The following is a 7010-nucleotide window of genomic DNA, read 5'->3' as shown; positions in this document are numbered from 1 at the left end:
TTCCTGCTGCACCTTTTGAGTTTCATGTGCAAATCCCCTTTAGAGGTGGTGGAAAAATTAATGGCGCAAACTGTTCCAGAGAAGAGACTGAAACAAACCACTAAAACTTGCTGCCATTTCTCTTTTAAAGATCAACTTACCTGCCCGCCCACTTCCTCCCCACTTTTTTTTTTTTTTTAAATAAAGAACAAAAATCTTATTTAAGAAGTCGGGAGGGAGGGTGGAAATCAAATACAAGGGCATACTGATAGCAAGTGAACTACAGCTCTTTTCCTTTGATTGAGACAGGTAGCCCAACAACCACTTTGAAGAGCGATCCTGTATTTTGTAGATTCCAGGGAAGACTTTATAGTCCTTGACTTTCCAGGCCAGCATTCTTCCTCCCCCAAATAACGATTCCAAAATCCGTTGCAACTTGTCACTGCGGTTTAGTTCACACAGAGATAAGAGTGTGATGTTAGGAAGCTACGGCTGCCAGCTACCCAGAAGTTTAATCACTATAAATAAATAAATGTAATTTAAAAGGAGAGAAATGTACTAGAAAATAGGCTTTACTTCTGGGATTTGATAATCTTAAAGAACAGACAAAATGTTTATCTAGGATTTTGTAATACCAAATGCAACTACACTTACTTCAGCAGATTTGAACTAAGGATGAATTTGGCACATCATATAATACAGATCTATTGGGGGAGTGGAAAATGGAAAATACCATCACAACAAAACATGAGTTCCATACATACAAAGATTAGAAAAAAATACAGCTAATCCCCCCCCGCCACCACCTTCCATCCTTTTTGCTGCTGTAATGGGTGAAGTGAGGAGGAGATCTTCTGAATATTTGTACAAACTTAGGAAGCTTCACCGCTGCAGTCAGGAACGTTTGTTCTTTGAGATACAAGTGTCATGGCCCATCAAGCATACTTGTTAACGTGTGTAACTCCATGGCCATCACCCAGCTTCCAGAGGGCACGAATGAGCTCATGATTCTTCTGTTCTTAATTCAGTTGCTTGTCTAACAATTCACAAATCCAAATAAACTAGGAGATGTCCCAGACAACCGCAGGTACAGCCAAAGTCTATTCTCTGCTACGGTGTGTACAGTTCTGCCAATTCTTATTGTAATGTTTTTCCACCCCCCTTGAAACCTAAACTCCAGTCATGGGATTACAAAGGAATCTTAGTTTACATCTAAGAAAGGGCTGTTTCTAGCCCTTAAGGTCTTATAACAGTTGGAAAAACATGCATCTGACAGCACAATGAGGCAATGCAAAACTATATTCGTTGCCTGAAGTCATAAGACTACCTTGTGATTTTTGAACATTTGGTGTTGGCAACTATTGAAATAAGATCTAAAAGAAGTACAAGTTAATAACTGGCATATAGGAAAGCAGAAATTGCTTTTCAAAGGACCAAATTCAAGCCTCCTTTACATCCGTGAAAGAGCCAACTGATTTCCATGGAACTGCATGAGTGTAACCACCAAGAACAACATTTGACCCCTAGCCCTATATCCCAATGCCTGATTACTAAAAACTAATCTAATATTCCTACCTACAGGCAGAGCATTACAAAATAATATACCAGAAATTCATATTGATAGAATTAAGATAGAGCATTATTGACTTGACTATTAGAAGCTGTTGTGTAAATATTTAGATTTAAACAGATGATGCAGGGGAAAAAAACCAAACAAAACAGCACCACATGTGAATACATGCAAGTGTCTCCCAAGTTAATTCACTTTTAATGGAATATTGATCAGCATGCTCCACATTTGGAAATGTAAAATAATCTTTAGAAAAGAAAAAAAAAAGAAGACCAACATAAAGCAATGGATTTTCTGCACCCTTTCCTTCTACAAATAGCTAAAAATAGTGTCAGGAAAAGAAAGAGGGCAGTGCAGTATAGTTAACATTGTGCCTTGCATTGTACTAGCAAGTCGGTCAGAGATGACCTGGAAACATTAACCGTACACTTTTTTCCTCCCCACTCCTACAGAGACAGGGTACAGTGTTTCTCATAATCCTTCAAACACACAATATGCTTACTGTATCTGGTATTTCTCTGCTCCCAAGAGGGCAGATTACAGAACATCCTTGTTAGTATCTGGGCTTTTCAGATGTAATGTTTCAAGTTGTTTTTCAAAATAAGAAGAAAACACTATTTTTTCCCTTAAAAAAATTTTAAATATGGTTAAAATAGAAGGCAGACAAATATCGATGATGTCTTATAGAGCTGAACTCATCAAACACATCACTCAGCCAGTTGGGGACGTGCTTGCCCATCCTTACTCTGCCTATGCCTGGCCCTTCTTGCAGCAGGAAGAGTGCAATAGGCCATATACTCCTGTGGGAAACAAGTCAGTCACATGAGCATCAGCACAATGTCTTCTAGTACCATGGGTCACCACAGCAAGAGGAAGAAAGAAAGGAAGAGTAATCTAAAGATCAGTGGTTCTCAACCTTGTTAGACTCAAGGCACCCCTCAGAAAATGCCAGCTCTTAGTTCTGACTCATTTTTAACTACAGAAAAATAATAGAACAACTTTTCTTTTGCAAGGAACTCAGAGACCACAACAGGTCAAAATGCTTTTAACACTATAGAGTCCTATCCAAAATCTCTAGGGTTGTCTTGTGAAACATGTTTGCACACCTAACAGTGCTAACACTATGTGGCTCCCCATGATACCCTTGAAAAGATTTCACTGCAACCCAGGGTGCCACACCATCCTGGCTGAGAACCACTGCTATAGGTGAACTTGCATTGGTGAAAAGGGAAGAGAAATGGCCTATAAACAAATGCATCCGATTCACATGAAGCACCTCTTCTTCAGACATTGACTATAATGTCTCAAAGCTAGGTTTAAAGTTAAAAGGCAATTTCCCACGCTGAAGTTTCATCTTCTTACAACACACTAAACCAGTGTCACAAATGTTTGATATAGCATAGTGGCAGCTAGTATCTTAATAATTTTGGAGGAAATGCCAGTTTGTTTCCACTGCTCACATATCCTTCCAGGCAAGAGACCAACCAATTCCATTTTTATCTAAATACCAGGCAACCAGGGGAGAAGAACAAAAAAAACTGACTTCCTTTGTTGCAACTCTTCACAGCTCCACTACTGCAGCACCTGAACCAATGCCACACAATACACTTGTTTGTCTATACCTAGTTCTGGCTCAGTGAAAGTGCAGTAAAGTGAAAGAGGCTCTTACCAGGTCTGTGTGGTTGCATGCTTTTCTAGAAGATGGAAGATAAATTATTTCTGAAGGTGATAATTTTTCAGGTTCCTTTTCAGTCCATAAAAAGTGAGCAAGAAATTTGGTAAAATCCTGCTTGGGAGTTACTTGTGACGCTTCGTAAAATGTTGCAAGTTATTTTCTTTCAACTCGGATAAGATGAGAATTGTTTCAGTTTGAAGCTTTCCAACCTGGCATTTTTCACTACTCAGCAAGTGCAAGACAATAGTAATTGAGAAATATAAAGTTTGAAAACATGCAGTACACAGCAAGTCATTTTCTTTGACAGCTTTTTGTATGCATCAATTATTGTGCAGATCTGCCCATGTATATTTCAATGCGCACATAAAACACAACTGTGTTTAAAATGTCACATGCCATAACTTAATAGATTTTGTGGTTTCAGTTAAATCTTTGTGACCACTTTGCTTCCCACCCCCCACTTTTGATCTTTACTTTACCTATGCCTATGGAAACCGATGGCATTAAAGTCCCATGCCTTCTCTTTCATTAAATAAACCAGAGTGTTTAAACAAGACTGAAAGGAGGAACTTTTATTTGAGCCGCTGCAGCATGCTGTGATCTGCAAATCCGCTGGTACAGTGTTCACAGACCAAAAAACAAAATCAAAACCTTATAACAAGGTCTGACAAAGCATCTCTCAGAGCAATATTATCTGATTTAAATATTAATTACTCATCAATACAGACCTTAAGATGTGTGTGAAGCAAAAGCTCTTAAATCACACTTTAAGTCCAGGATTTTTACTGTCTGCATTGTGATGCAAATCATGCTTTTTTAGCGCGAACACAGATAATGAGTCTCTCTCAAGGTTCAAAAATATCAATAGATGTATGATTAAAGTCCAGCTCAACAAATTAAGTGCATCTTGAATTTATGAGACCTACGGTATAAATGCAGTATTGGCTCAGTTATTTACCTGTAAATGTGAGGGATTCTTTACAGAGTTTCTGAACTATAGAGATCTACAGTTTAAGAGGCAAACTCCTGCAACATGTACATGCTTGACAGTTTTCAGTCGATAGTATTGTAATAAACTAATCTTATCAGCGAGGGTTTTCCTTGCAGTTCAATATACTGTCAGCGTTTTAGGGGCCTGTTTTGGATTCACATTTCATGTTTCATTCATAGTTATACAAAAATTTGTCTAGCATTTGGAAAATGGACACATAAATGCACACCTATGTCCTCAGCGAGTTAAAAAAACCCACTAATAAGGGTAATGGCCCTGTCATTTCTAAATCACCTGTTGTATAAAATATTCTACTGCAAACAGAAGCAGAATTCATTTTTAATCTGTTGCATTACTCATTACTGCTAAAGGAACAATACATTTACCATAAAGGACCCAATCCTTACATAATTAGTTCTGTCTGTAGCCCACAGGGAAATCTTGAGCAAATTAGTACTACCACTACAAAAAAAAAAAAAAAAAAAAAAAAAAAAAGAGGTGCTGCAGTTGCTTCAGATTTATAATGCTGTCAAGAAAGGACAGGAATTTTGAAATTAAAACTAATTATGGTAACTAGCAAAATTTAGAACCCTTAAAAAAGTCTTCAGCTGGTGTCATAGGCAAAAAACCCCCAAAAAACAGCCAAACCCCAACAACCAACAAACACACAAAAAAACCCAAACAAGAACAAAAACCCAAGAAAAAGAACACAATTCTTAACAAAAATATTCCAGTGTTTCAGTTATCCTAAACATACATTTCCAAGATATATTTAAAAAAAAAAAAAGAACTTAAAAAATAGTCTCAAATCACATTCTACCATTTGTAGATAGGCTTGAGCATAAACTTTATTTATGTATTTAATAAATGTATATATGGAAATCTCACGGGATAACTGGCTGCATAAGAAGAGTACCAAGAACATAATGCAAAATTCTGCTATAAGTAGGAGAGAGAGAGAGAGAAAAAAAAAAAAAAAAAGCACTAACCTTAAAAAGAGAGTGTACTTGAGATTTATGCAGCTGTTCCTTTTATGAATCTTAGGGTAATATATTCTTGTAATAGATTTTTTAATATATTTTATTGTAGCTCAGAAAAAAAGTTGGGCTGACAATGGAGGTAATGTAAAAATGATAGACTCCTATCAAATTTATTTACCTTTTATATATCACTGCACTGAAAGCTTCTGTGGGCAAGATACTTCTAGGAAGAAACTTGTACTGCCCTCTTTCGCTGTAGTAGTTAATGGCTTTAAATATATGGGTATCTGTAAAAAAAATAAACTAACTTAGGTAATGAAATTAGTCTTGTGTCTTTTCAAGAAGAGGGGTTCCACTGCCACGAAAACTAAAAAGAAAACTGTCCAAGAATAATACGACGTAGTGATGAGTTTAACTGTAATCTGTGACATCACTGGTTTGTATGTTTATAGAGTTTTAGGCAATATATAGAAAGTGTGAAACTCATTGCTGCAGAGTATTATTTGAATAGGTAAGTTAGTACATTAAAAAAAAAAAAACAAACTACATTAGAGACAGAATATATTGCAAGTATACCATAGCTAATTGTTATAAGGAGTACTCAAATTCTCATGCTTTTAGGCAAAAACCTATTACCAACTAAGAAACCGAATAATGTTCTTTTCCACGTTGGACAAATGTTACTCAAGTACACAAACTAACAGTTTGTTCTGCTATGGGAATCCATACGTATCCTTGATTATGTCTGGAGACATGAGTTAATGGGAGAGTGGACCACATCACAATCTCTATCTATTTACACACCTACAAGTATATTCTTCCATGAACTAGACATGTGCAACTTCCATTAAAGTGAATGAAAGCTGTATATGCCTCAGGTGGAAAAGAAAAAAAGAAATGCTTTTCGTTTCTGGTACGCTTTCAGAGCACTGGGTACATTAGTTTAGGAAGTAAATTAAAAGGTCAGGAAAACAAGTAGTATTGGACCAGATTGAATTTCAGATGAGCAAACAATAGATGACAGAAGCAGCATTGGGACTGATGCCAACGACGAGAACAGTTAGGTTCCCAAAATACCAAGGGCCCCATTCTGCTCACTTACAGCAATGTACAGCTGGCATGACTCCAGGGGAATCAATGGATTAACACCTGTGCGAGAGGGGAGATGTGTGAGCCCAGTGCAAGGAAGTAAAATAAGAGAGCTGGCAAGATCACCAAGGCAGGATCATGCATGAAAGACTAGTGGATAATTAGTTCTTACTGTAAACGGACATTAACATTGACAGAAGGGTTGATACCATGCAGTAAATACACAAACATGCCTAATTTCTAAAAGGTAGATGACTCCAATGTGCTGCTCTGCTTTGACTGCCAAGTCCCAGCCAAACTACATGCAATACATTTCCCAGTGTCTTCTCCTACTCTTTAAACAATGTCTTTCTGAACACTACTCTAGAGAAAGAAATAAAAATATACAGGGATTGTTTTTCATTTGTTTTTAGAAATAAGGACGCAGAATGAAGGAGAAATGCTTCCCCCCTACCCCACCTCCCAATCGCTTTATTTTTCCAGCAAGACTTTTTCAAAAACCTAATTCACTATTCTGCTTTCCCCGCATATTGGGTACTTGAAGTATGACCATCACTCATTAAAATTGTAGTTAAAAAAAAAAAGTGACAAAAACTAGATTCTCCCCCCCATTGCATGCAGATAAAAACCAGTAACCCTTACTCTATTTGTAACCATGACAACTATAGAATATTTTATTTCAGCAATATAATTCACACTAAACATTTGTTCATGGGCTTTGTTGTC

The sequence above is a fragment of the Alligator sinensis genome, unplaced genomic scaffold, assembly GCF_000455745.1.
Source record: "Alligator sinensis unplaced genomic scaffold, ASM45574v1 scaffold780_1, whole genome shotgun sequence".
Lineage (NCBI taxonomy): Eukaryota > Metazoa > Chordata > Crocodylia > Alligatoridae > Alligator > Alligator sinensis.
The sequence above is the reverse complement of the archived record's forward strand: the minus strand, read 5'-3'. Positions refer to the sequence as shown.